Raw genomic sequence first — 17,983 nt, forward strand, 5'->3', positions numbered from 1 at the left:
GCACATGCTGTGGCAGGAGGATCATGCGCAAGAACAAGTATGGGCTACACAGCAAATCCCTGTATGGGAAAGAAAGAAAGAACAGTAAAAAGAGGGGAGGGGAGCAGATCTAAAGGGGAGAGAGGAAGAAAGGGGAGGGAGGAGGAGGGAAGAGGGGAGAGAGAATTAAAATAGCAAAAGCATCTGGAAGGGGATAAGGCTGTAAGTTGTAAGAGGTCATTGTCTGTTTCTGACCATAGAAAGACCCAGATCATGGCAGGGAATTGCGTTTTCCATTTTCTAATTCCAGAAACGGGATAACATATACTAAACCGCGTGTATCTTAAGCACACAGTTTGATACATTTTGACATAGTATATACCCACATCACCACAATCAATGTGACGTTCACATATCCATCATCCCTGATAAAATCTGTGTTTGAGAGTCACAAAAAAATCTCTAGCCAAAAAGAGGTCCTGGACAGCCTGTGCTTTGGGAAGGAAGAAAATCACACACACGTACACACACCGCAGAGGAAGGGCCTACAGAAACCCCCAGGGCTGGTCTGAGGCAGAGCAGGCACCAAGAACACTGTTCTCTGGCTCTAGTTCTCAGCTTTGAAGCTTCACAGGCCCAAACCCCAAGTAATTCTACTCAGCTCAAGGAAAAGAACGTTTTTTTGACCAAATGTGCCTTTATCAACGAATCCCTGGGGAAGCTGTAATTTAGGGGAAAGATCCCTGTAGAAATCGGTCTAATGGCATGTTGCTCCTGGCCAGGATGATGCTAGGCACACTACTCAGGGTTTCGCCCTTTAACCTCAGAAGGTGAAACAGCCTAACCACAGGGTAAGGGGGATGCTATATGGAACCAGAGGAGACCCAACCACAAATTAAATTCCTCAGAACAGTTTCCAGACCCCAAAAACCTCCCACATCAAAACTCCGGACGTGGACGTCTTTGTCTGTTGAAGTATGTTTATTTGTAGCAAAGAGAGTTCTGCAGCAGAGTTAATGAACTCCTAACACTATTTCAGAACACAGTGCTCTGACTGCAAAATACACAGAATTCATGGTTTCAATCAGCCAAACTTTAAACAGAAATTCCCATCAGGGCTGCTTGATTCTTTGCAGCACCTTTAAAACAAGACACCTTTAAGCCTTTATGGAATGTCTGTGTTTTGACAAGATGTGAGCGTTCGCAGAAGCCGGGAGGGGAAATACCAGCAACCTCTCTACCATCTTGGCAACTTTTTCTGTAAATGCAAAGTTGTTCTGAAAATGATTCTAAAATAGAGAATTTGTTTTAAAAATGAAGCCCTGCTGAATGTAGTTACATATGTCTGTAATTCTACTGCCTAAAAGGCTACTCGGGGAGGGGGTTAGGTGTTCAAGGCCAGGCTGGTGTGATGTGGGGGTTGGGGAATATGAACACTGAAAATGGATGCATGCACTTAAAGAGGCCTGAGCGGGTCATGGGTAGAACACTGGCCTGGTAAACACAAGTTTCTGGAGCCAATGCCCCACACCACAACATTAAATAAATAAAATTTACAATTTGCAAGATCTGAGAGGCAAGATGAGTCTGTGGATAAAAGTTCCTGCTGCTGAGTTTGACTCCCTGACCACAGGAGAACCAGCTCCCAAAACTGTTCTATATTTGCACCTTGACACACACATATGGACAAACATTCGAATGCATGCCTACACACATGAACACACATTTTTAAATTAAAAATAATCATCCGTAATAATCAAAGAATCACTTGGGCTTTTGTTGTTTTGGTTTTGGTTTTGGTTTTGAGATGGGGTCTCGTGTAGTTCAGACTGGTCTAAACCCCTGATCCTGAGGATAGCTTTGAACTATCCTCCTGAGAGCTGGGACACAAGCAAATGAGATGTGGCTTTTGTTGCTGTTGTTTTTGCCAATCAGATTACTGATGTTGTTAGGTCTTGCTGGGTTCTTGCTGTTGTTAGTGAGGTGATTTGTTTGGGCTTCTGTTCCCTGTGATGGGTTGGTTTCTGGAGGGAAAAGTAAAGTGTTACTCAGAGTTGGTAAGAGGTTAGGGAGATTTGCTGGGGGGCTGGGTATCAGAGTTGGTGGGATGTTGGGGGGGGGGGAGTGTACCCTGCTACATTTGCTTGAATGAGCTCTGGCAGCTCAAACCTAGAAACTTCTGTGTCCTTACCTTGATGCATACCATGCTACTTTAGAAAGTTATTCTAAGAAAATCATTATAGCAACCCAAAGATTAATCTAGGATTTATATTAATCAAAATGATGAAAAAGTGGGATATCCTTAGTGTGTTCTAAGTAACAATTTGTTAAATAAAGCAAAAGGGGTCCACACCAACCACAGCTGTGGTGATCATTAAAAATGCTGTAGATAGGGCTGGCAACAATATGGATTTGTGTTAGACCAAGTGATTATTAGCATGTCTGAAGCCCGTAGTTCAATCCCTAGCACGTGCTCACACACATGTGAAAAGGACTGAGATTTGGTGAAGAGCTGACTCAGTGATTAAGAGTTCAGACTACTCTTGCTAAGGACCTGATTCCGTTCCCAGCAGGCTTTTCCCAACAGGTTTTAACTCCAGCTACAGGGGTCTGTCACCTCTGGTTTTGAGGGCACAACACTCATGCCCACAGATAGACATATGTAATTATAATTAAAAATTTTTTGTTTATTTTATGTATATGAGTACACTGTAGCTGTCTTCAGACACACCAGAAGAGGGCATCAGATCCCATTACAGATGGTTGTGAGCCACCATGTGGTTGCTGGGAATTGAACTCAGGACCTTTGGAAGAGCAGTCAGTGCTCTTAACCACTGAGCCATCTCTCTAGCCCCATGTAACTATAATTTTTTTTTTTAATTTTAAATGTTTAAAGTACTGAGAATTTTAAAGACATAAAAGGAGGCTCACAGAAAATTTTTAAACACCTTGGGACAAAATACATACACAAAATGACTCGTATATCTCTAAGAGACGTACTAAGTGCTGGGCAGCGGTGGTGCACGCTCTTAATCTTGGCACTCAAGAGGCAGAGGCAGGCGGATCTCCGTATGTGAGGCCAATCTGATGATGTACAACTCAAGTTCCAACAGCCAAGGCTACAAAGAGAAACCCTATCCCAGAAAAACAAAACAAAACAAAAAGGAGAAGAAGAAATGTGATAAATGATTTGGCGACTGCCAAAATTCCCCAGTGGTAGACAATAACTTTGTTTACTTTTGTTATGATTTAGGTAAAGAGAAATAGGCCAAACCTACCCACATGGTACTAGAAGCCAAAAGACCGATTATATTTCTTCCTTACCCTCTGGTGAGCTACTGATCTGGGTTGACCGCAGCTCTTTGTCCACCCAACCTTTGGTGCCTCTGAGAGCTGACCACCCTGGCAGCTCTCTGCTGCCCCCTTCTGCTCCATACAGACAACCATTGTCGCAGAGTTTCACCCTCTCTCCTCTTCCCGAAGAAATCCTGTGCCATCCTGTGTACTTTTAAAACATATATTAAGTCAATTGGGAAGAAAAAAGATGTTATCTCCACAAAACCCTTTTCTAATTTCAGCCCCGAGTTCTAAAGCTCTAGAGCTCAGTAACCACTTGCTCTTAGTAGGAGGCAAACAAGGCCACCAAGACCACAGTGACGGTCTGACTTCTTCCCTTTCCCTTTCTCCGTCCGTTCTCCACCCACAAGTCAGTCAGTGTGGAGGCCGGCGGCGTCCAGGGGTAGTGTTCTATACCTGAGTTGTCCGTGGGCGGACACCAGCCACATGTGGCCAACCACGCATATGGAACTATGAATATGATTGGGAAAATTATATATACCTTTAAACTTTTTTGTTGCTCATTTTTTATCCTAGACGGTGTGGGGACCCACTGTGTAGCCCACACTGACCTCAAACTCATGACAATTTTCCTGCTTCCACCTTCCAAGTTCTAGGACTATGGTTCTAATCACCATCGTTGACTACTTTTTTAAAAAAATTGTTCATATTGCAGCTTAGATGGCACCGGCTAGCCTGGGACTTGCTATGTCCCCAAACTGGCCTTGAAGGAGCATTTCCAGAGGACACGATTTCGGTTCCCTGTACCCATATTAAGACAACTTGAAACCTGGAACTGCAGCTCAGGGGGAGTCCAATGACCTCTTCCGGCCTCCGCAAATGCGTGTACAGTTACATATGTGTTTGCAGTAAAGTTCTACTGAGCATCACCAGTTCAGACAGAAAAAAGTCGTCTAAATAAAGTCTCTCAACATCAAACAACAGTTCCCTGAAAGTGTGTAGAAAAGTCTGAAGCATAAACAAAGTAGTAATATTAGCTGTTGGGACAGATGAGATAGATACTTCCCAAGGGCATAACATAAATAATAATAATTACTCCAGTTTCAGCCTGCATTAGTTAATTAAAACATTGGGTGAATTTAGTAGCACATGCCTATGAGGCTAAGATTTAGAAAGCTGAGTCAGGAGGATTTCTATGACTTCAAGGCCAATATGGGCTGTATATTTAAAACAAAAGTGATAATACCTCAGAGGAAACTGAGGACTCTGGATGTCCTAAAGATACCAGTTCTTTCTGTGTGGAAATATTGTTGAGCTGGCAAATGGTTCAGTGGGAAAAGCGCTTGGCTTGCCAAGGGAAGTTAAGCCAAGTGTAGAAGTCAGCCTGAGGCAAGTGTAGCAGAGCTTCCTCAGGAGGTGTTAGCCTGGAGGACCTCTTCTGCCTTTACCAAAGTGGAAGAACAGAGACAGTTGCCAAAGTTGTCCTCTGACCTCCACAAGTATGCCAGGAGCACACACACACACACACACACACACACTACAATTACAATAACAATAATATGTAAAATACATAAATAAAAGAAAACAACGTTATTATTATACATTTACCTTTAGATGTGTGAATGTTTTGCCTCTGTGTGCACCACTTCCAGGCCCATGCCCTTAGGAGCCCCAGGGACTGGAGCTGCAGATGGTTGTGAGCTGAGGAATTGAACCTGTGTTCTCTAGAAACCTGTGGCTCTTAACCACTGAGCCATCTCTCTGTGCCTATAGACCATTATTAAGTACAGTATTATACTGTACTGGGGAAGAAGTTTCATTGTTTTTCAACCTATGAATTGAGACACTAATATAGTTACTAATTTATGGTATCTAATTTTTTGCAGCTTCAAGAAATAGCCATTAAAGAAAGGTTTTTTTGTTTGTTTGTTTGTTTGTTTTCCTTACAACTTTATTTAACAAAAGGATACATGTACAGATTTTTAAGAGCATTTCTGGAATAAAACTATATGAATATATTTTTGTCAGTACTTGATTTTTTTAAAGGTTTGAGAGTATGCACTGAAATCTTACTAGTTACCATAAGCATAAAGTACATGTAGAATAATAGAACGTAACATGGAAATAGTCAAAGTTTTCTTGGTGTGTATAGATTGAACTTAATAATTTTTAAATACCAAAGATTGCCACAAGGCTACCTTCTTAGCTCTTGAATTAATGATTTAAGGTCTAGGTGTACCCCACTCTGAGAGGGTGCTGTACACTTGTTGTTGCTTTTTATTTTTATTTTTCTAAAAAGGACTGAGGCTTCCACATTTTGTCCTTCCTTTTTTTGAGCTACATATGATCTGTGAGTTGTTTCTTGGGTATTCAGAGCTTTCTGGGGCTAGTATCCCATTATCAGTGACTGCATATTATGTCTGTTCTTTTGTGACTGGGTTATCTCACTCAGGATGATATTCTCTAGATGCATCCATTTTCCTAGGAATTTCATTAAAGAACGTTTAATACCTGCTGTTTTAGAGAGATCTTTTGCACTAGGCCCCAGCTGAGCAGACCAGATCAAAATGGATTCACTCCTGTGGGAGATATCATGGAACAAAACTGAACTTGGAAATGGGCCAGTTCTCAAAAACTAAGACAGGAATTTATAACAGGCAGTGCAAAGGGCCAGCATGAGAGAGAGTGACTGACGTCAACCAATCTCCTTCAGCTGACTGTAATGTCACCTTCAACCTCACTACTCTGTGTTTCAGGGATGCTAGCCTACCACAATCCTAGCTCAACCTCCATTTGTTGGAAATGTGCTTCTTAACAATACGTCTCTGTATGCATCTCATACGTAGTTGTTCTATAGACAAAATGGTGCTCTCAGAGCATCCCAACATTACTGGAAAATGTGGCTCATGAAGCGTAGTCTAGTGTCCCTCCCCCACCTCAATATGCAATTCAAAATAACTAGCAGCTGGATTTAATTTTTTACATATTTATATTTACCACATAATCTTTTTCTATATATAAATTAGCCAGTTTGTTTTGTAGGTAGGTGTGGGTGTGAGCAAGTATCCCAAAATATGGGACAGTCTGAAATCTGAAATACTTCTGGTCCCGAACATTTTGGACAGGCAACTTGCACAATAAAAGAGTAGGCAATCATTGAAAAGAGAAGAAAAAAGATAATTATCAATAGTAACTATGTCGTAGGTTTGTGCATGCAGGGGGAAAAGTCTATTCTTGAATAACGTGTGCTAAATGTAACTCATAGTAGAGAAAATTTATTTTTACAGTTACCCCTGAAGGATGATATTTTTTTCTCAACATGTTTTGTTCCAAATTAGATAGCAGATAGCAAGAGATTAAATTAGGAAAAAGTATCCCAAAATATTTATGCAAAGGCAGGTGTGGTGCCATACATCCCAGCTCTTGGGAATCACAAGCAGACAAGATCTCTGTGAGGCGAGTTCCGGCCTCCTCTTCACGGGAACTTCCAGACCAGCCAGGGTTGAACAGTGAGACCCTGTTTCAAAACACAAAAGCCAAATGGTTGGTGGTCCTCACCTTTAATCCCAGCACTTGGGAGGCAGAGACAGGCAAGGTCTCTGTGAGTTCAAGGCCAGTGTGGTCCTCAGAGTGAGTTCCAGGACGGCCAAGGCTGCACAGAGAAACCCTGACTCAAAAAAAAAAAAAAAAAAAAAAAAAAAAAGGAAAAGAAAAATCAAAGCATTTATCTAAGTATTTGGTTTTTGGTTTTGCACAACAAGAGCTCTGATTATATTGTATTTCTTTTAAAGAAAATCATCCAGAAATAATATGCACGGAACCATTAAGAATCCTCTCAGGGGTTCAGTTTCTTTTTCTTTTAACAAAACCGAACGTCTTACAATGAGCACAGTGCTTCTAATCCAAAAACATACCATATTTTCAGAAGGTACACTCTCGGGACCTGGACCCCGGAGCACACTGAATATGCTGGTGACCCTCCTTAGTTTTGTCTAGTTTTTCATGTCTGACGTATGTTTTGTTTTTTATAGTTTTTTAAAACCAGGTCACTATGGCTGATCATTGAAATCCATGAGATGAGCTAGGCCAAGCAGCATTTCTGGAAGTGGCAGGCCTGAAGGCCACAGTGGTGGTCATCCCTGAATGATGACATCCCTTGTCACTTCGCTTCCAACGCCTGTGACAAACGGCTGAATCCTTCACAATGGAGCTGCTGGTCATGCTATAACCATTTTCCATATTCCAACACTGTCAACTTTATCCTGGACAATGCTTTCCAGAGAGCTTGCTTCCTGTGTCTGCCCAAAACTAGAATTTTTTTTAAGAGAGAAGAAACAGAGACTTACATCAATCTAAAATTTAAAAATAGTATTTTTCATCAATTTTCCTTTATGTGGGAAGTTGAACATCTCTTTAATGCATTTATTGGTCACTTGAAATTTACCATTTTCTGAGGGTTCTATTAAATATTTGAACCATTTGTCTGCTAAATTATTTGGCATTTTCTTATTTTTAAAGTTCTTTATGTGTTCCAAAAATTTGTTTATCTTTTTTATTTTACTTATTAAGTACTTAGCGGGAGGTTGTTTTTGGTTTTGTTTGGTTAGTTGGTGGTGGAACATACCTTTACTCTTAATCTCAGTGCTCATGAGACAGAGGCAGGCAGATCTCCGATTCAAGGCCAGCCTGGTCTACAGAGTGTGTTCCAGGACAGCCAGGGTTACACAGGGAAACCCTGTCTCTAAAAGAAAGAAAGAAAGAAAGAAAAGAAACAAAATAGCTACATATAATTTTGTTGGGGGAGAACAGTAAGTCAGATGTATGCAAGAACTGTAAGTCAGGGTATGAAAGTCAGGTGTGTTACTTTGTAAACTAATCAAAATAATTCCTGGGGGCTGGAGAAATGGCTCAGCAGTTAGAGCCTGAGTTCGATCCTCGGCATCTGCGCGGCAGCTCAGCTCACAACCATCTGTAACTCCAGTTCCAGGGCATCTGGTGTGCTTACGTACACATATAGACACACCAAGGCACATAAAATAAAAATAAATCCTTTCTTTCTTTCTTTCTATTTATTTTCTGTGTGTGGACACTTTGCCTACATGTATGTTTATATACCGTGTCAAGGCAGTGCCCATAGAGTTACAGAAGATTATAAGCCATCATGTGGGTGCTGGGAATTGAACCTGGGTCCTGTACAGGGCAGCCAGTGCTCTTAATCACAGAGCCATCTCTCCAACTGCCAAATAAAATAATTTTAAAGGAATATATCTTTTTAGGATTGTGTTCTTTAATTTTTGTGGGTTTTGTTTTCATCAATAGCCTTATGTCCAAACACATGACGATGCTAATATGTTCCCTTTCAGTGTATTTCCAGCTGTCTCAACTAAACTAAGGCTATAAAATCTACTTACTCTTATTACTAACATCAACACATTAAATTCTCAAGGTCTGGAAGAGCGCACGCATGTGCTTGTTACTTTCTCCCCGTTGTGCGTCTGAAGACAAGATGGGTCACCCATGAAATTCGGCCAAGGCTCTCGCTCTTGCGGCGTCTGCTCTAACCGCCACCATCCGACCCGTAAATACCGGCAGAACATGCGCTGTCAGTACGCCAAGGACACGGGCTTCATCAAATTGGACTAAGCCACCTTGGATGGATTGTTCAACTGCCTATCCAGTGAAACCGGATCATGCTAGTCTTTGTGCACAGAGAATAAAAAAGTGAAGACTTAAAAAAAGAATTCTCTGTTGGTGGGGTTGCAAGCTAATACAACCACTCTGGAAATCAGTCTGGCGATACCTCAGAAAATTGGACATAGTACTACCTGAAGACCCAGTTATTCCACTTCTGGGCATATACCCTAGAGACACTTTAATACACAACAAAGATATATGCACCACAATGTTCATAGCGGCTCTATTTATAATAGCCAGAAGCTGGAAGGAACCCAGATGTCCTTCAGAAGATGAATGGATACAAAAATTGTGGTACATATACACAATGGAATACTACTCAGCCACCAGAAACAATGACTTAACCAAATTCTTAAGAAAATGGCTGCATCTAGAGAATATCATCCTGAGTGAGATAACCCAGTCACAAAAGAACAGACATAATATGCAATCACTGATAGTGGGATGCTAACCCCAGAGGCTTGCACTCCCCCAGAAACAACTTACAGACTGTATGAAGTCTAAGAAATAAAGAAAACAAAAAAATATATACATATATTTACAAAACAAGAAGACTTTGACTATTTCCATGTTGTGTTTTGTTTTGCATGTACTTTACGCTTATTGTAACTATTAGGTTTTCAATGCATACTGTCAAGCCCTTGAAAAAAATCAAGTACTGACTAAAAAATATATTCACATGGTTTTATGTAAAAATTATTTTAATGTCTGAAAAAACAGTACTGACAAAAATGTATAATTTTAAGCAAAAAATGTTTAAAATCTGAAAAAAAAAAGAATTCTCAAGGTCTAAATAGTCACATATGATAAACATCAAGGCACACAGGTATTTTTGCATTTGAAACTAAACTATGTGGTTGTATGAAATAGTTGCTCATAAATTCAAATAAATCTGAACTGTAGTGCATTTACTAATGCCCACTGCCCACGTATGACAAGGACATTTAGGAATGTCCATGTATGACAAGGAACTGGCTCTTCAACTGAACCAGAGTGTTGCAGAGAATAACCCCGGAAGTGTGTCTTAAAACTGATGTCAGCCTCTGTAGAGATCACTTGAATATTCAAGTGGCTTTCTGCCAGAGGAATGGCATGCAGAGGCCTGAGCAAGGTCTCTGTGACGCCCCTGTAACCCACCTCTCCCCATTAGCCTTCCTTTAATAGTGCTACGCAGGATCTACCACTGGCTTATTGTCTTCAACAATAATAGAATAATTTATTATCTTGCCCTGCCCTTGGTGTGCATAATTTTTATGTGTGTGTGTGTGTGTGCACATGTGCATGCGCCTGTGTGTGCACGTGTGTGAGACAGATGGGCACATGTTAGGACGACCTTTGAGATCTGGCTCTCTTCACACTGTAGGTTCTGGGGACTGAATTCAGACTGTCTAGCTTTGCCACGAGCTCCTTTACCTGCCCACTGAGCAATCTTTCCTCCCCTGATCATATAGAGACAAAAAGCAGAGCAGAAAGCCAGGTGCCATGTTGTATTTCCCCAGCACTTGAGAGGCAGAAGCAAGGAGGCTAGCCATGGACGTTAAGGTCAGCTTGATATACATAGTGGGTTCCAAACCAAGACCCTGTCAGTAGTAGAGTGCTAGATTTGCCCGGTAAGGCTCTAGGTTCAATTTCAGGCATCATATATAAAAAAGCAAGCTAGATAAGGGCTTTTACATGTGATGGCTGAAGTACCTAATTTAGTCTCCTGTGACCTGGTGCCTGGTACCTGTGGGAAGCCACCACTCTCTCCTGTCAGGGTTTTGTGTCTGCCTTCACCTGGGTGCCTTCCATACATTCCCCAGGTGCACTTCTAGCTTCTTTTCTGCCCTCAGTATGAACCCTTCCCCTGCCTCCAACTCCCAGTGCACATAAAAGTATTACACTAAAAGAAGAGTTTTCCCCAGTATGATTTAAAAGCTCAGTCCTACATCATCCCCTCCCTGAGCCCTATGATGCTGCATATTTGAAACTAATTCAAAAGATCTGTATCCTGCAATTCCTGAGAAGCTATCAGCATGTGTCCTTGAACCTCTTACGAAGCTGAGAAGCATATTCCACGCTGTATTCGTTTTACTGAGGAATGTGCTGGAGCCAATATTCGCAGCTCCTCTTAACTCCCACTCAGCAACAGCATCTTGGCAGCGTTGAGATCAGCAAGAGTTCGGGTATCTACACAAAGAAACCTAAAGAGCTGCACAGTCAGGATAACACTCGGTGTGCTGTCAAACATTCCAGCACACCTCGGGTGTGTAGATTCTTTTGGTTTCTAGTGACAGAGACCCACTTGAGCCTAAGTAGAGAAGGAAAGTTATCACAAGGTCCTACCAGCGAGGTGTAGTGCCATCGATGAGTGGGGTGACAGAAAGGCCTTGGAAAGGAGCTGCAGCTGGGGGCTGGGAATCCTCAGAACTCTTCACCCCTCTCTGTTTTACTGTGCTTGTTTCTTTCCCTAACAACCAGATTCCCTGGCTCCTAATCTACCTGAAGGGCACTTTGGACCTGGAGTCCAGTCTCCCTGGGAAACTGATATCTGTCTTGGTCCTAAGTTCAGCTTCTCAGGCAAGGACGGTAGCCAGTGCCTGCCTGGTCAACGTGAAGTGGGTGGGCGAAGGCAGAAATGAGGCCATCAGCCCAGAAAGACCAAAGCACTCACAAAGACCTTTTCTCAGCCCCGACACTCTTTCTGGCACTAAGGAGGCAGTGTCATCAGATGCCATAGATAACAGCTAGAAGGTATTTCGTGGAGGGGCGTTCTTCTCTGACATTTCCAGACCTGTATTGTGAATAATCTGGAGTGTGTAAGCTACACTGGAATGCCACGTCTTTGGGATATAGATGGACTTCTGCATCCACAGCATCCATCCATGGATATGGGAAGGCAGTGGTACCCGTACACTTCTATCTTTAGCAACTCTAGCACTACAAAGCACTTCCCAGGTAAAAGGCCCTGTGATCTAGAAATCTAGAGATCACAGAGGAAGACCAACCACAAGAAACAAAAACAAACACTCCTTGAGACTTTTCCAAAGAAAGTTACTGTCCCTGAGCCTGAGGACTTCCCTAAAGTATGTGGGTGTGGTGGTAGGTCCTTGCTGGCACTCTGGAGGAAGATAGGAAGAAGAATGGAAGGTCAGATCAAATACAGTCACAGCCATGTGACTTTGAGGTAAAAGCTATGGAAGGACCTGTCTTTAAAAGACAGTGATGACAAAAAAACAAAAACAAACTGTACAAATAGGTATAACTTTGGGGTTGGGGACCTTGTTTGTTTGTTTGTTTGTTTGTTTGTTGAGACTAAACCTCACTAATATAACTTTAATTGCCCAAGAACTCCAAATGAAGACCAAGCTGGCCTGGAATTTCTATCACCCTGCTTCTACCTGGGTGGTGGGATTAAAGGTGTGCGTTACCACACCCCGTCAGGGTAATTTTTAAAAAACAAATATGTTGGTGGGGCATGCCTTTAATCTCAGTACGTAGGAGGCAGAGGTGAGCAGATCTCTGTGAGTCTGAGGCCAGGCTGATTCACATTGAGAATTCCAAGCCAGCTAAAGCTACCAAGTAAGAACAAGTCTTTAAAAAAAAAAAAATGACCTTGCCTGCAAGCAATACAAATGTAGGTGCCAGGCGCAGTGGCACACTCCTGCAGTCCCAGGACAATACAGGGGCCTTGAGGCAGACAGATGGTGAGTTCCAGGCAAGTGTGAGCTAAAAAAAGAAGGAAAGGAAGGAAGGAAGGAAGGAAAGAAGGAAGGAAGGAAGGAAAAAGAAAGAAAGAAAGAGAGAGAGAGAGAGAGGGAAGGAGAGAGAGAGAGAAAGAAAGAAAGAAAGAAAGAAAGAAAGAAAGAAAGAAAGAAAGAAAGAAAGAAAGAAAGAAAGAAAAAGGAAGGAAGGAAGGAAGGAAGGAAGGAAGGAAGGAAGGAAGGAAGGAAGGAAGGAAGGAAGGAAGGGCTGGGGAGCCATTCGCTCAATCTTTCCAAGCTGTGCCTTCCCAGACACCTGTTGCCATCCCCCAAGACTTGCAGGTATCTACTGAAAGGAAAGAAGCCATTTCCACTCTCTACAGGTGTTTTCAGGGTGAAGAAACTTCTAAGAATGCTTTCACCAGCAAAGTTTCTCCCTGGAATGAGATGACCCCCCCCCCCCCCTCGAATCACTCCTCGACAGGGGACTGCCATGATTGGCTCGGAGCAATCAAGACCTGGAGTCAGAGAAAGTGTACAATGGGCAGAGTGAGGGTCTGCTAGGACGGAAGAAAGGAAAGCAATCAGCAGGGGCTCCCCGACTATGATTCTAAAGCCTGCAATCAGAGGAAAGCCACGAGGGCCGGCCCTGCAGCCATTTCTGCAGGCACTTTGTCTCTCGTTTCACTCAGACCCGAGGCTCCGGCTTTCTAAATCCGGTAGATCCGCCCACCGGAACCTGGTTTTTATCTCCCCTCTCCCCGCTTTTGATTTATTCTAATTAGTAACAGAACTGGCTCCCTGCCTGGCATTTTCACTGCTAAATCAAGATTTTGAACATAAAGTCTAAGGTGTCAGAGGACACTAATAAAGACCGTTACGGACTGCAGGTCCCTATGATCAGGCCGTGGTAAGGTCTGCCTGCGAAGAAAGTGAACTCAAGAGAGAAAAACTGAAAAATCATATTGTTGGGGTTAAACGTTTTTATTACTTTTTTTAAAAAAGTATTTCATGCATTGACTTGTACTAAGTAGACATTTCCTAGAAAAAAACAAGTAGTTCAGTGCTGGAAGCTTGGGGGTTTGGGGGTGTTGATCAAAAGGCACAAGAAGGATTCATTTACAAGACATCTTCCTCTTAGCAGCTTCTCTGGGCGCTAACAATCTTCTGCTCTACATAAAAATTTTAATATTCTCTTTTCCTGTCTAGGGCTATTAAGTGTAAGCTCATCCTTACACCGACAAGTGCTGAGACTTGAGGATTTATGTAAAAATATGTAGCATATTTTCCTTTGCCACTTTGGAAGGTTTGTGACTCATTTTTATCCCCTCCAGCCGCCATCAGCCTCTCAGACCACACGCTCCTGACAGAGAGAATATCCAGGTGGCCTGGTGCTTGGAAACTGTCAGACATTATTCAGTGCGATAAAGAACACAACGTCCAAGTCCTCGGGATGGGGAAACCCTGTTTAGAATTCACTAATTGGGAATCTGTGATAATTTGAGGAAGGGCTGGCTGAAGTTAACCTTTGTGGGGGGAAAAGAGAGTTCACTGAAGTTCTGCACAGTATAAACAAGATTAGAAGGGGAATAATTATCTATTTAAAAGAGCCAGTTGTTTTGAAAAGCTTTCTATAGAAGTACCCTTTTACATACAAACGGGGTAATTACGATTTAAACAAAGGCTGGCCTGTTTCTTAGGCTTCTTTGAAATATCAATTACAAATTGCTCTTGTCTATTCTCCAGAGCAAAGCCCATCCTAGTGCACTGGCCACAGTTGGTTAGCTTGCGTCCACTTACTGTATTTATAAATAATAAACCTGCAGGTCTTCTAAAGTAATATGATTTAATTCATGCTTTTCACTAAACAGTGGGCCTTTCCTACAGGGTGGTGAAGATTTACTAATTGCTAGCATGTGGAGTGTGTGGTGCCATGATTTTTCTCACTAGCTTAGTAGTGTGGTTGCATAGTAAGAGAAAACTTCAAAGAAAAGTCCTGCCCACGCGTATCTTTTGGTTTTCACCTTAACTTAGTAAGAAACCCATTTCATGCTGCAACTCAGCACATGCAGCCTGAAATTTAAAAAAAAATTCTTCTGAGTCTGATATTGTGTTTCCCTCTGCTATTTTTAAATAAATGTCAGTTGCAGCCACTAAATTAATTTCACTACCAATGACTGTAGCCCACCCTTACCATGAGGGACTGTTCCCAGAGGATGTAGAAACCAGAGGGTATGAAACCTTATGCAGAAATGACTTTTCATGTGTGTGTGAGATCAGTGCCTATGATAAAATTTCATTTAGGCAGAGCCTTTGTTGGGCATGCACAAGGCCCTGGGTTCTTTCTAGGGCACTGAACAAAACTGTCTATTTGACAGTTCTACTGTTCGCACACCTTTGGTGCTATTCTGGGTAGTCAAATTTTCCTGAAGAGGAGAAGGAGGAGAAACAAAGTGTGTCATTTATAAATCAGGCACATTAAGAAATAAACACCTCTCCTGCAGTGGTAGCACAAGCCTTTAATCCCAGCACATCTGTAAATTCCAGGCCAGCCTGCTTTACAGAGCATATTCCAGGACAGCCGGGGCTGTGCACAAACACACACACACACACACACACACACACACAGAGTTTAGAAAACAAAACAATAAAAATACCAATGTACTATAAATACAGGGTTTGGTGTCTGTGGTTGACCATGAACTATGAAGCCGTAGATTGGAGGGATGACCCCAAAGGGCAGCTGCTTTGGAATCCCGTTTCTAAGTTACACTGGGAGATAAGAGCACCCCTTCCTGGGAGGAAGGGTGGTCGTGTAGATTTCTGCAGCTGCTGCTTGGTACCACCAACAGGAGCCTCCCTGCCCATCGATGGAGTGGGTGGATACTCAGTCCCTTTCTAAATCAGATCCTCTTATTCTCCTCAAGTTCCCACTGTTCGGGTGCTCCAGGTTCACTTCTGACTTCCCACAGCTCCCACACCAGCCTTCATGGGCCAAAGCAGGCTTTCTCACTGATGCCGAAACAGGTAGAAGCTGTAAGGTCTTTCCACCAATCAGGAGCTCCCCAGGCCTCATACCTGTTCCTGTTCTCCTCTGACTCTGCTCTCCTTCCCATCACAGTCCTCTAATTTGGTATTTGGTATTCTGGTGGCAAAGGCCTTTAATCTCATCACCTGGGAGCCGTGGTAGGCAGATCTCTTGTGTTTGAGGCCATCCAGGATTGCACAGTGAGACCCTACTTCAGACAACAAGAAATGCGTTAGCAGGACTGGAGAGACGGCTCAAAAGCACTCATTCTTTCAGAGGACCTTGCTCGATACCCAGCACTTACATGGGGCTTACAACCATCCACAACTCCAGTTTGGGGATCTGAGACCCTGTTCATAAACATACATGTAGGCAAGGCACTTGTACATGTAAAATAAATCTCTAAAAAGTAAAACATGAATGGGGCAGGCAATATGGTTCAGAGGGTAAAGTCAGTCGCTTGCTGCCAAGTCTGACAACCTGAGTTCAATTCTGGGAACCTACATGGTGGAAGGAGAGAACAGATTCCAGCAAATTGTCCTCTGGCCTCCACATGTATACCATGACCTCTGCTCATACACACACACACACACACACACACACACACACACACAAATATACAAAATAATGCATTGTCATGATGGGGGTTAGCTATGACCCAAACCAGATCTCTCACCTTTACCAACTGCCTGACCTTGGATATGTTAACTTCCCCATGTCTCCACTTCCTCACCTGCCTGGTTGAAATAATACTTATCTTGCAGGTTTGTGAAAAATAGTTTTTACAAATGCTTACTTGTGTCTAGAATATAGCATGTTTGCTGCTAACACCGTTATATGTTTCTGTTACTTAGATTTACCCCAAAGCAGGACAGAAAAACAGAAAAATCGTGTAAATATGAACAGGAAATAGAACTCCTCACCTAGGAGTCTGAGCTCTGAGCCATGTGAGAATTCCGATACAATTGATACTTGCTTAAGGCTTTTCTCCTTTCTATCTATAAACGTATCATTTTCTAGGGATCTCACCAGAAACCCCATTTATAGTAGAATGCACGTCCTGAACCCCTTGGGCAGCCCAAGTGGCTCTGGCTTTATCTTTTCAGATCACAATACTTCCTAAGGCATCTCTGGAGTCATCCTTTAACCTCACTTATGAAAAAGAGAGAAAGGGTCACAGGAGTTTCTTGGCAGCCCTTTGAAATGTAACTTAAGAACCACAGGGATAACTATGGCTGATGCTAAAACAAGTTAAGTGCACTAAGAAACCCCATTCCCATGTCCCTGGGGGACATCCGAGCCTCCCCCACACGCATTTTTAGTCAATACTAACAGCTTCAGAACCATTTTTTCTATTCGTTTCAGACCCAGTCAAGGACCCAGAGGACTTCGGGGACTCTTCAAGACGCTTCTGAAAGCAGGACAGTCATCTCCATCCATGCCGCCCCTGACAACCCTACTGGTTCCAGCTCAAGCCACATCACCCAATCTGTCCACCAGATACTGTTTCCCGTCACCTCTCTCCCCAGCTATCTGAAATACCCTCCTGCATACCTGCTCCCCCTTGACCACAGTTGTGTCAGTCGGACATTCTCCGCTTCCTACAGTTCTTTGCCTCTCAGGTGATAAGAACTGTGATGCTCAGCTGGGCAGTGGTGGCAGATACCTTTAATCCCAGTACTTGAGAGAGGCAGAGGCAGGAGGATCTCAGGAGTTCTAGGCTAGCTTGGTTTACAGAGTGAGTCCTGGGACAGCCAGGTCTATACGCAAACTCTGTCTCAAAAAGTCAACAGTAAAAAGGACTGTGATACTTGATGCAGTTACTCCTGAGATCATTTCTGAAATTTGGCATAGAAGCTAAGTCACCAAATGGAGGCGAGCCTTCCTTCCCTCAAGCCGGCCAGCCAAGGAGGTGACAGGCTTTGACCATAATTATCAGAGAAGACCTTATTTATTCATTCCAGACAGGAGAGACTAAGGAAGAGACTGTCATGCTGGCCTGGAGTCTCACCCTAAGAGTGACACTGGCCTTCGCATGAAAATAGCATCCAGTTATAGCCAGAACTTGCTGCATTAGATACACCAGCAATCTCCTAGCTCCAGTTGCTTCAGTTTGGGCAACTCTGCCCTTAGATACCCTCCCACCTCTACTATGTGGTGTTTGTTTTGAGACGTTCTTCCGGACACCAGGCTGACAGTGAGTTCCTCGGACTCCTGATCCTCTTCCCTCTACCTAGAGTCCCCTCTTCACTAGGCTTCAATCTTGGTCCTGTTCTGTCTGTGACCCACTGAGCTGTTTTAG

This window comes from Micromys minutus, assembly GCF_963924665.1.
Source record: "Micromys minutus genome assembly, chromosome: 18".
NCBI lineage: Eukaryota > Metazoa > Chordata > Mammalia > Rodentia > Muridae > Micromys > Micromys minutus.